We start from the raw sequence: 13306 nt of genomic DNA on the forward strand, positions 1-13306 counted from the left end.
AAATTAGAATCTGTGGACAATAAGATTGGAAAAATGGATAAAAAAATTGATGAGACAGTTAATGAACTGAAAGGGCAAATAAAAGAAGTTTCTAAGAGAACACATACATTGGAGGAAGGATTTAAGAAGACGAAACAAGAAGTGAAGGAAGTGAAGCGGGAAGAAGAAAGAATTAGAGTGGAGGTGATGGAATTAAACAAATCCCAAGAAGAAATTAAAGATTTGATTGCGATGAATGAACTTAGACAACGGGAAGTTAATTTGAGGCTAAGAGCTGTTCCGGAGATACAGAATGAGAATATTAAAGAAAGACTGGTCTCTGAGTTAGCCCAATGGTTGGAGTTACCAATAGAAGAGGTAGCTAAGACAGTCCAAAATGCCTTCAGAATGAGGGTAAAAACACTTAAAACAAAGAAATTTCCAGGGGATTGTCTAATTACCTTTAAGGATAGAGAGATGAGGAATTTGGTTTTACAGAAGAATAGAGAGAAAAGACTGCATATAGATGGAAGCTACATCATCATCTTTAAAGATATACCAATAAGAATACTGAAACGAAGAGACCCATATAAACCATTGGTACAGATTCTGAAGAAGAATAATATTGAATTTAGGTGGGAATTTCTGGAGGGAATCTCCTTTTTCTATAAAACTAAAAAACGAAGATTGACGAGTCCAGAAGAAACAGGGAAATTTCTGAGGAGGTACAAAGAACTTAAAACAGAGGAAGAGGCATTGGAAGAAGTTAAAGGCGCAGGAAGAGGTGCAAGTGCTAAGGATGAATTGGAAGAAGAGAAAGAAGATAAGACGGAAGAGGAAGAGGAGGAAGAAAGAGAAGATGAAGAAGAATTGGCGGAATTATAAAGGACTAGAAAGACAAATAAATTTTATTTAATTGAAAATCAAAATGGCACTAAAGTTGTGGAGTTGGAATATTAATGGGATAAATGAGGAAAAAAAACGGAATAAAATTGAACAAATCTTAAAAAAGAAAAAATTGGACATTATATGTTTACAAGAGACACACGTTGCGAAGAAACACAAGAAAATTTTGATTAATAAGAGATTAGGAAACGAATTCATATCATCAGATAAAGAGAAAAAAAGAGGAGTAGTTCTATACATTCAAAACAAAATCGAAACGCAGCAAATCTTTAAAGACGAAGAAGGAAGAATTATAGCAGTTAGGATCAAATGGCAAGGCGAAAATTTGATAATAGTCGGGATCTATGCACCTAATGGAAATAAGACTGATTTTTATAAGAAATTGGAAGAAATGTTATTTGAATATATGGATCAGAAAATTATTGTAATGGGAGATATGAATGCGGTGGTTTCATTGGAGATGGATAGGCTCAGAGATGGTATGAGTAAAGAAGGAAAATTACCAAAAACTTTTTTTTCAATGGTTAAAAACTGCAATCTGATAGATATTTGGAGACTTAGACACCCATTGGACAAACAGTTCACTTATTTTTCGGAACCAAATCAGTCGTTGTCAAGAATAGATCAAATATGGGTCTCGAACGACTTGACTCCAAGAATTCTTCAAATTGAGATACAACCAAGAGTAATTTCGGACCACAATCCAATAAAAATGGAATTGAAAGGATTTGAGGAAAGAACTTTTAGATGGAGAATTAACGACTATCTTTTAGATGATCAAAAAATTGTTGAAAAAGCACGAAAGAAGTTAATGGATTATTTTGTGGATAATTGCAATAAAGGAACGAAGATGAGCGTAGTTTGGGACGCAAGCAAGGCAGTGCTAAGAGGTTTTTTCATCCAACAGAATGCACTGAAGAATAAGAATAGAGAAAAAAGGAAAAAAGAAATCTTAAACCAAATAATGGACAACGAACAAAAACTCATTAAAAAACCAAACAACATAAAAACAAGACAGGAGATTAAGGTTCTACAATCACAGTTTGCAATGATTATAAACAAAGAAATAGAACTAAATATTAAAAGATTAAGACAAAAGAACTTTGAATATGCAAATAAATCTGGCAAGTGGCTTGCGTGGCAAATCAAAAAAAGGAAAGAGCAAAATACGATTAATAAAATCGTAATAAATGGAGAAGAAGTGGACAATCCGAAGGAAATCAGGAAAGGATTTACGGACTATTATAGACAATTATATAAAAACAGAGAAAGAAATAATATGAGGAAAATAGAGCGCTTTTTGAAAGAAAAAAAGGTGCAAAAGATCCCGACAGAAAAGAAAGACCAACTGAACGCCCCAATAGGAGAGGAGGAGTTAAAAGAAGCCATAAAGGAATTGAAGAGAGGGAAAGCCCCAGGTCCAGATGGATTTACAGCAGGTTATTATAAAGAAATGAGAGAGGTTTTAATGTTACCATTAAAAGAAGTTATGAATAATATCTTAAAGGAAAGAGACATCCCAGAGACTTGGAAAGAAGCATATATTACGTTGATCCCCAAACAGGACTCAGATTTATCACAAGTTAAAAATTATAGGCCTATCTCTCTACTCAACGTAGACTATAAAATATTCGCAGGGATTTTAGCGAATAGATTGAAAAAAATACTGCAAGAAATTATTCATAAAGATCAAGCGGGTTTTCTTCCAGGCAGGCAGTTGAAAGATAATATAAGGAATGTAGTAAATATTTTGGAATATCTGTCTGCCAGGAATGAAAAACAAGCTATGTTAATGTTCGTTGACGCAGAAAAGGCCTTCGACAATATCGCTTGGGACTTTATGTTGCAAAACTTAGAGTTTATGGATGCGGGAATTGAGTTCTGTAATGGGATAAAGGCAATCTATACAGAGCAGAAAGCAAAGTTAATCATAAATAATGTAACCACAGAAGATATAAAAATAACAAAAGGTACTAGACAGGGATGTCCACTCTCTCCACTACTATTTATAATGGTCCTGGAGGTTTTCCTGAGTTCAAGAAGACAAAATAAATTAATAAAAGGGATAACAGTTGGTCAGAATGAATATAAAGTCAAGGCCTTTGCAGATGATCTGGTAATTACAACTGAAGAACCATTAGAAAGCGTGAAAGAGGTTTTGAATGAGATTGAGAAGTTTGGCAATTTGGCAGGGTTTAGACTAAATAAGAAGAAAACAAAAATAATTACAAAAAATATGGATCAAGGTATGATAGAAATAATGCAACAATGTACAGAGATAGAGGTGACAAAAAAAGTTAAATATTTAGGAATCTGGCTAACCCCTAAAAATATTGATTTGTATCAGAACAACTATATACCTGTCTGGAATGGAATAAGGAAAGATCTTGACGTGTGGAGGAGAATGAAATTATCCTTTTGGGGAAGAATTTCCACGATAAAGATGAGTGTTCTCCCGAAGATGTTGTTTTTGTTTCAAACTATCCCCATATTAAAGGGGGTAACAATCTTTAGTGAGTGGCAAAGAGTGCTTTCAAGATATATCTGGCAGGGCAAGAAGCCGAGAATCAAATATAAGTTGTTAACGGATGCAAAGGAGAGAGGCGGTTTTGCCCTGCCGGATCTGAAATTGTATTACGAAGCAGCAGGTCTTTGCTGGTTGAGAGAATGGATAAAATTAGAGAATAGTCAGCTACTAGATTTAGAAGGTTTTGACAACAGATTCGGGTGGCACGCGTACTTATGGTGTGAAAAGAAGAAAATTCATAAAGGTTTTGGGAATCACATATTTAGGGGTTCATTATTGGAAATGTGGGACAGGTATAAAAATCTGTTAGAGCCAAAAGTTCCACATTGGTTGTCACCACTAGAGGTAATGACTGTAAAGAAAATAAATATGAGAGGTAAATGGATTACATATAGTGAATTGTTAATTAAGGAAGGAGGAAAATGGAAATTAAGGCCATATGAACAAGTTAAAGAACATGTTTATGATTGGTTGCATTACTTTCAAGTTAATGAGATGTTTAAAAAAGATGTCAAAGAAAGGGGTTACGCAGAAAAAGATTCAAGGTTTCAAATAGAGGTGATAAATAATGAGTGTAAAATTTTATCGAAAATGTATAAAATTTTGTTAGAATGGAATTTGAAAGATGAAGAAGTCAAATCAGTGATGGTACAATGGGCCAGGGATATTGGGTACAATATACAGTTTGAAGATTGGGAAAAACTGTGGAATCAGAGCTTAAAATTTACCGCATGTACAGTACTAAAAGAAAATGTAATGAAAATGTTCTACAGATGGTACATCACTCCGGTAAAACTTGCAAAAATGTATAAGACGTGCAATAAGTGTTGGAAGTGCAAAGAAAAAGAAGGCACGTTTTACCACATGTGGTGGGAATGTAGGAAAGTGAAGGGTTTTTGGGAGATGATTTACAACGAAATGAAAAAGATGTTAAAATATACATTTGTTAAAAAACCAGAGACCTTCCTTTTAGGAATTATAGGAAATGAAATAAGAAGGAAAGACTGTAAACTTTTTCAATATGCGGTCACAGCAGCAAGAACCCTACTGGCCCAGAAATGGAAACAAGAAGAAATTCCGACGTTAGAAGAATGGAGACTGAAGTTGACAGACTATTCAGAATTGGACAGATTAACTGGAAAAATTAGATATCTTAAAGACCAAAAATTTATCGAGGATTGGGGGAAATTTGTTGAATATCTGAAAAGAACATGTGATGTGCAAACAACGCTGGCGGGATTTCAAGAAGCACTGTAAAAGTTGAGATATATTGTTAAAAAGCAATAGAGGTGGGAGGGAAGATTAATGGCAATATAAACAGAGAAATGCGTATCTGAGATGTAAATACGGATGATTATCAGAGAAGTTGAAGGAAGTCAAAAAGGAATCAAGTGTATGGAAATTTGTACAATTTGTATTATTGTTTTGGAAAATGAATAAAAATATATTTAAAAAAAAAAAGAACTTTTGTGCTAATTTGGAACCCTATGCGGAAAGGTGGCAGCACTTGGGACTCAACTCAAGGTGAGTAGGGGGTGACATGATAGACTCCTGCCTGAAATACAAGGAAGCTCCCTATGTTCCTGTCTAATTCAACTCAAGCACAGCTGTGAGGACTAGCACCTTACTTTGTTTTTAAGGGAGGCACCATGGCTCCCCAAAAAAGCAACTGCTCTGCATTTAGAAGGTCCCTGGTCCAATCCCTGGCATTTCCAGGTGGGGATGGGTGAGACCCCCCCCCCCCCGGGCGCCTGAAATCCTGGAGAGCTGCTGTCTGCCAGAGTGGACAGTGCAGAGCTGGGTGGACCAATAGTCTGACTCAGTATAAGGCAGCTTCTTCTCATGTTCCTTGTGTTGAGGGGGCTGCTGAGTGCTTGTCAGTGCCTTGTTCCTTCTTCTGGTCATGGTGGCTGGGACTGGGCTTACTGGAAACCCAGCTCTGCAGTTCATCGGTCCAGTTGTTCCCATACCTTTCCAGGGTTCCACAAACTGATCCCTAGTGCCGGCTTCCCTATCAAAACCATTATTTAGAATAGCAGTTTGCTCCACCCACTAAGAAGGACAACAACACAATAAAATTCAAAACAGCAGCAAATAATTGCACATTTATTCAAAATCCAATCCAAACTATTTACTTTCATTCCTGTGTTGGAGGGGGTTGGGCTAGATGACCCTCAGGATCCCTTCCAATACTACAATTCTAATTCAACAAAATTGATGAGCTAGATCCAGTGATGTCTGATGAGCCCTTCACACCTCCAATGCCCACCTCTGCTGCCCCCTTGCCTCTTAATACCCCTCTAAGTAATCTCACTGCTTAAACCCTTGGGGGTGGTTGGTGGGGGTGGGAGGAGCACTCTGGTTTGGCTAAGAGGCCTCCGGTTAGCAGCAAGCCTTTCTGGGGCAACTGAAGCTCTGTGCTTCTCTCTGGTTTCAACAGCTGTTTGCTGCTGACTCCCCTCATTGGGTGCTGCTGGACTTAGAGATTTGTCCTTCAGTCCCTGTTGGGCTTCTCCCCCCCCTCCTTTCATGCCATGCTAGCCCTAAAGGAGGAAGAGGAGGAGGCTGGTCCACTGCAGGCTGCTCTGTTATCACCTCCCACCTGGAATTTACCATCTGCTCTTGTTTTTTTTTTTAATAGTATTTATTAAGGTTTTAAGTTTACAAAAAGGCAAAAGAAAAAACACAAAATTAAACAATAGCAAAACAACACATCACAATAAAAGACAGAAAAATAGAGACAATTAAAAACAAAAAGAAAAAGGGGAAAAAACCAAATCGAACCTTCCCATAACTTATCTTTCATTTGCTTGTTTCCCTGACCTCCTCGCACCTCCCTTTTTTGTATTCTAAGTCAATTATCCATTTCAGCAAATCCTTTCCCTCTCTTCAAAATTTTTATCCTGAAAATTTATCTTGATCTTAATATAAGTTAACTTTCCCTCTTTTCACCAATTAACAGTCTATTTTTCTTAAATCTTTGTTACATTTTTGCTAAAATCACATAGATTCATTCCAACATCTTAACCTTATTTCCCATTAAAAGTAAATTACTTATATACACCCAACTATAGCATTTCTGCTAAATCCATAAAATATCATTCCACCATTTTTCTAACAGTCATTACTTTAACAATATTTCTAAATAAACACTTTAAATTTCCCAGTAATCTTCCACTATCTCCTTTCCCTGGCTTCGGATTCTGCCAGTCCTTTCCATCAATTCCATATAGTCCGTCAACCTGGTGATCTTATATCCGAGGCTCTTAAATCTCTTCCAAGTCCCTTCTGCAAGTCTTCTTCATATTCTTTGATGTTCAGGAGCAGATCTCGGGAAAACTCCAGCCTAGCAATACTTTTGTTCCTTCTGGACAGTTCAGCCAAATTTAAATTAAAAATAAAGTCCATAGAATGTTTCAGAACGTATTTCAGGATTCCTCCAATTCTAGAGACCCCCAAAACTTCAGACTCCTTCAGACCCAAGTCCATGTCCCAAATTGTATTGAACTTTATTACGGCCATTGGCCCATCACACGACAGTTTCCCATACCAACATAATGTACTTAAACCTCCAAATTTAAAACCGCCAAAACTTACAAAAAACAGACAAGAACCAAAGCAAAACAAAAACAAAAGACCAACATCATACATTACAGTAAATTTGTAGCATAAACATCACCCTCTACTCATAAATTAGTAGAAGACATCAATGGTGATATCACCTAATTACATCCTAAAACATAGATCATAGTTTAAAGGGATTATCCGAGCCACACAGGAGTCTGTTTCTCTTCTTTAGGGATAGAACACTGATCAAGAATCTGGCAACCATGAGTGATCTTAGGGGGTCATCATTATTTAATAGATATCTCAGTTTGGCTTCATTCGTATCATCGGCAATTCCCTTTAGATATTGAGCAAGAAACTTGCTCCTGGCCGATGAGTGAAATGCACAATCAAAAATTATGTGATGCAACGATTCCGGTGTCCCACAATTACAATCACATAAGAGCGATATCTGTCCATTGGAGAATCTATTTCTCAGCATGTTCGATGGGAAGGTGTTGAATCTTGCCTTTACAAAGGCATATCTATGAGCCGAAGAAGTTAAGGAATTCAAATAGTTTGGGAGCCTTAAGAGGGGTAATAAACCAAGGTTTAGAGGTGAGCAGGTACCATTGCCCAAGACCATTTTCTGCTGCAAGTCCATCTCCTCTAATTTACAGGTTACTGTTCTTTTAGCTGGAACTATATCCTGCTCTAGTAATTTGGATGGGGAGATTCCCATTGCCGTAATTTTCAATTGTAAATTTTTTACCCATGGGCTCTGGAAATCATCTCTCCACATACATTGTATCAAGTACAAGTTTGGGAGATTGTGCCATAGAGATAACCAGTGACAAAGTATGTGCTTCCACAGAGCGTTTTCCAGGGATACAATATTAAGTTCAATGCGTAGCGCTGTATTACTTACACAGTTGGGCAGTTTCAATATCCCTCTTAAAAACTGATTTTGAATAACCTCTAGGTGGGATAAGTTGACAAAAGTCCCCCAAATTGAGATGGCATAAGCAATTGTCGGGATCACCTTGGCCTTGAAGACTTTCAACGCCAATGGGATATGAAGGGCCCCATCGGTGAAGAAAAATCGCAGGATCGCCAAGGCGATAGCTTTGGCTCTATTTGTAACATAGGCTGCATGGGCCTTCCATCTAAGGTTATGTTGTAACCAAACTCCCAAGTATTGGAATCCATAGACTTGTTCGATGACTCTCCCATCAATTCTCCAATTATGGAGTTTCCGGCTCTTTGAGAAAATTAGAATTTTAGATTAATTAATTGTAAGGGAATTTGCGTTACAATATGATCCAAAATTTTTTAAGGCCCTCATAAGACCTACTCTAGAAAAAGAAAGGATGACTGCGTCATCCGCATATAGTAACAAAGGGCAGCGATAAAGTGCTAGGCGGGGTGCATGAATCCTTTCTTGAGCCTCTATTAGGGAGTCCTCATGTCGCTTATGAACAAATTAAACAGGAATGGAGCCAATATACAACCCTGTCGGACACCTCTGTTAATGGGAATTGAATTGGTGAGATCGCCCTCCGGGGTGAGTCTCACTCTAGCCGCTGAGTTCTCATGGAGTTTGATTATTAGCCAGAGAAGCCTTCTGTCGATGCCCCAGCGGGTGAGTTTTTCCCAGAGGATGCTCCTGGAGATACTATCGAATGCTGCCTTTAGGACCATGTCCCAAAAGTCAATCAATCCCTGGATAGAGGGTTCTTTCCAACTTTCCTTCTTCAATCCAAGCCGGAATCCTAACCTCGAAATTTGACTTTTGCTAGATTCAATCATGAAAGACCTCAGTTTATAATCCTGAATTTGCTTCTGAGAAATTGAGGATCCCGCTTGTGCTACTTTTGGTTTCACTTCATCAGCTTTCTCCTTTTCCTCAACCATTTTCACATCATCAGCTTTCTCCTTTTCCTCCACCATTTGGCCAACCAAGATATGTTCCTGTACCAAATCCTGAATTGTTTCTGTATTGGTACTCACTTTTTGACTCAAATTAGTCACGTTCTGTTCCAAGTTGTCAGTTTTAAAGATCATGTCATCTGTCTTTTTATGGAGCTGTTCCAGCATGTAGTTTATCTTGTATAATGCAGTCACAATAGCTTCTCCTATCAACATTTTGAATAGTCCAAGGTCAGACTCTGGTTTTCAGAATCTTTATCTTGCAGCTGGGGATCTCTCTGTTGCACTCCTGTAACAATTTCACATGCTCCCTCTAGAGGGAAACAGTCTCTGTTTGTATCAATTCTTTCAAGCACGACTCGAGCAAATAACAATAGTTTCAATTTTCGGTTACTTTTTCCTCCATTTTTAAACGCAGAAGAGGACAATGGAAACAGTGCCTTTCTTATTTTAGCTAGCTGTCAAATCCATTCTGTCAATGAACATTCCCCGAACGTCACCTGGCAGCCCTTTTCCAGGTTCAGAGCAGTGGCAATTTGATTTTCACTCTCTTCTGCAGGCACACTAGATCCAAAACCTCCCCCTCTTCTCCTGCTTCCAAGAGGGGTTATATATTTTTATCCGGTGGGAATTTAATGAATTTAATCCTTTATCAAAAGCTTTCAAAGACTTTAGCTTGTAACATCTTTGCTTCAATCTATTTACAAAAACGGGAGGCGGACTTCCTGTTTAGAGCCTTCCCGCTTTCGGCGCCGAATTAAAGTGTTTCAAGATCCAATTTTCCGTTCTACTCACGGGTAGTCGTTTAAAATCCAATTGTCCACAGGAAAAAGTCAGCGCTCTCCGGCAACAGCAATGCGGCTTCACTCAGTGAAAGAAGCGGTCGATTCAAGCACCGCGCCGCTCACCCCACGTCGCTCCGGATCCCCAGAACAGGGTTTCCCCGCGAGTAGGGTGCCAGCCGAATCCCAAGTTCACAGGCTTCTCCCACCTGTGATTTCTATGGGACTCCGCCTTCACCGTGGCGGTCAGACCCTGCTTTTCACGGAGCAAGTTCCTCCCGATCGGAGGAGCTCCGCCATTGCCGGAGGCGCCAACCCGGACGAATTTACCACCTGCTCTTGCAACCACACCACCAACTTTGCAGTGCTGCTGCAGGCCTATGAGGTGCAGATGAGAGAGACTGAACCCTTTGCTTAAGGGAACCAGGGGGCGGGCAGGTTGGGGGGCAGGGGAACAGGCCTTAGTGCCATCCCAAAATGTTTTTTTCTGCCTGCAATGAATGGCAATATGGTGCCTCTTCCTCCACCCCACATACAAAAGCCACAGGTTTGCACTAGCAGCTGGATAACTCTTTCGCCACAGAGGTGTGTCTGGCATCTTCATTATACAGATACAGCTTTACTCGAATACTGAAGACACACCTCTTTACCTTGGCTTTTGACACTTGAGGTGTATGTTTTTGGACCCATCTAATTTTTGTAATTTTTGTTAGGAGAGCTTGCAGCCCGGGTAAATTAGATTGAAATAATCACTTACTGTTTCTGGAGTTCAAAGGCTTTATTCATGCAGGAGCTATTAACAGGATGAGTAGGGATAAAAGAGAGAAGTACCAGACATCTTGTCTCAACATGTTGGAAGAGAGAGCACAAAATGGTTCAGCTTTTAGTGGTGCAGTTAACTTATAGAGGCCACAAGCAAGTGTTGGATAGATTGCTAGGCAAACAGCGTCCTCATGTGGTTTGAAGCAACACATGCATGAAATAGAAGCTCAAGAGAAGGAAATGTATTTGCTTTTTCCCAACAATTTTAAGTTGTTTTAAATTGATTTTAATGTTGTGCTTTAGTTGTTGTAACCTGCCCTGGGACTTTGGGGTGATGAATGGGTAATAAATGGTGGTGGTAGTAGTTGTAGTAGTAGTAGTAGTAGTAATGGGACAGTCGACCACACCTCAGTCAAGTGGGCTTTTTGAGGATGGGTGGCGGTGGTTTGCAGGGCATCCTGTGTGGCCTACCCAGCTCTATCCACCAATAAAAGGGAATGGCTGGGGAGGGGCTTGGGTGGAATAGCCAGGGGTTGCCCCTACCCCAACACCCGCCAACTGAGGCAGTTGCCTCACTTTGCCTAACAGTAAGCTGACTCTGCTTAGCAAGTTGTTCCTGTGTGTTTGAGCAGAGGAGTGCAGAGGAGAAGTCAACCCTGAAGACCTTGACCTTTGTTGGCTGTGGTGTCTCGTTCTGTGCCCTGATTGTCACCTTCGTCCTCTTCCTGGCAGTTGGGTAAGGCTTGAGCGGGGCCACGTCTCCAGAAGCAACACAGGTGTAGGATGGGGATGATTTCCTTACAGAAGAACATCATGACACTCTGTTGGATCAGGCCAATGGGGGCCCATCTAGTCCAGTATCCTGTTCTCACAGTGCCCCCCTAGATGCTAGAGGGAGACCCCACAAGCAAAATCCGAGCACAAGAACCCTCTTGTGCTATCTTGGATAGCCACACACACCAATCTAAGAACTAGGCAGCTGCCCCAGGTCTGTGCTCTAGGAAGCACTTGCAGCAACCAGGAACCACTTCCCCTCCCCCATATGCACCTTTCCCCAGTGGGCTGTGTGCATGTAGCCAGAGGCTACACCTGCATGGAAGATGCCTCTGCTCTTCCCTCTTCAGTCCCTTCCTGGTTTGGAAGACATAGTGCAGGGGAGGCGCCTGGCGGTTCACTTGCCCAGCCTGCCTCTTCCTCCAGCTTGGAAGCTGCCTCTGCCTCTGATTCCTGGCTGCCACAGGCCTCCACAACTCACTGCCCCCCACTCCTGAGTCCGACTCCATGCCTCCTTCCCCCAGTGCACACTCGTCAGTGCCCTACCAGTCCCTGCCAGATTCCTGCCTCCAACTGTGGAGACAGAGCAGAGCCATCCTGGCTAGGAGCCATCCCTAGTCTGCCCCCTCCTCCTCCGTGGATTTGTCTCATCCTCTTTCAAAGCCATCCCAGTTGGAGGCCACCCCTGCCTCCTGTGGAAGTGAGTTCCAAAGGACTGGACAAATTCATGGAGATGGAGGAGGGGGAGGGGGAGGAGGAGGAGGGCTATTGATGGCTCCTAGCCAGGACGGCTCTGCTGCGGCTCCACAGTTGGAGACAACGATGCTTCTGAATGCCAGTTGCTGGAAACACCAGGAGGGGAGAGGACTGTTTGGCCACTGTGAGAACAGGAATCAGGGCTAGGTGGACCATCATGGACCTGATCCTGCAGGCATGCTATGTTCCTTATGAAGGGGTGCAAAGCGCTCCCTGTTCTTGCTTGAGTACTTTGTATGAGTCGTTCCTGACTGTGGCTCCACCGTAGGGATCAGGCATTGCAGGGACTCCAACTCTCATCAGCCCCAGCCAGCAGAGTGCATGGTCATTGGGGGGGGGGGGGCGGCTGCAGGTTCTGCATCCCATCTCCTAAGCATGTGATGGGACTTGACCAGCACGGGGGCTGGGTATCAGGAATGGCACTCCCAGAAGTGTTGGTTCTCCAGGGTGAGAGGCAGGGAGGAAAAAGGAGAGATCCCAGGTGGGAGCTGGGAGGGGGCTGCTACCCTCTGTAGGTGGTGGGGGTTGAGAACTGCCTCTAGGAGAAGTCTCCATATTATACGTATTCTGTTTGTAGCTTTCGTAGCTGTTCTTGTAGTGAGAATTTTTTTTAAAAAAATTGTACAGTAAAAAAGGGGGTGCACTCCCAGCTTTGTTTCTTGACTCCCATCACCCCATCCCCCATTCCTCCCTGCAGTGTCCCCAAGAGCGAGAGGACCACAGTGCACAAGAACCTGATATTTGCACTGGTAGCTGCGGAGGCCTTGCTCATGTTCAGTGAATTGGCCAAAACCAACCAGGTAGGAAGGGCAGGCAGCTGGGAGAGACCTCATGGGGGACCTACCCACCTTTGCCAGCTGGACAGAGACTTGTTCTGGTCCTGCTTCCTGCCAATGGATCCCTAGCCCCTCGCCCTCACCTCCCACAGCTTCCTGCCCTTCCTTCCATTTCTCTCCCCAGGGAGTGTGCTTTGCCATCACGGCCTTCCTGCACCTCTTCTTCAAGGCTGCCTTTGCCTGGATGCTGGTGGAAGGTCTTCTCCTGTGGAGCAAAGTGGTGGCTGTGAACATGAGCAATGACCAGCGGATGCGGTTTTACTATGTGAGTGGATGGGGTCTGTGTCCCAGTGGTGATGAAGCAGGGAGGGAAAGATAGGGTAGGCAGCCAAGCTGACTTCTGATTCTCCTTCTCCTCCGTCTTTTTAAAGTCCGTACTCATACAGATGGCTCGATCCAGTTTAGACAAACCCTGTTCCCATCTTAACCACTGTATGGTGAAGTGGATCTGTGACCGTGGCCACTGGGTTATTAGTTGCCAGGGGCTACCCAAATGGCTCAGGTGAATG

General features: G+C 41.9%; 1 long non-coding RNA gene across 1 annotated transcript; it reads left to right on the plus strand.

Moving 5' to 3' along the window:
* Positions 1 to 11065: 11065 nt before the first annotated feature.
* Positions 11066 to 13073, plus strand: LOC128406058 (uncharacterized). Its single transcript, XR_008328394.1, has 3 exons — positions 11066 to 11167; positions 12659 to 12761; positions 12922 to 13073. It is a non-coding gene; the product is annotated as an uncharacterized LOC128406058 (long non-coding RNA).
* The last annotated feature ends 233 nt before the right edge of the window (positions 13074 to 13306 follow it).

The sequence above is a fragment of the Podarcis raffonei genome, chromosome W, assembly GCF_027172205.1.
Source record: "Podarcis raffonei isolate rPodRaf1 chromosome W, rPodRaf1.pri, whole genome shotgun sequence".
Classification (NCBI taxonomy): domain Eukaryota; kingdom Metazoa; phylum Chordata; class Lepidosauria; order Squamata; family Lacertidae; genus Podarcis; species Podarcis raffonei.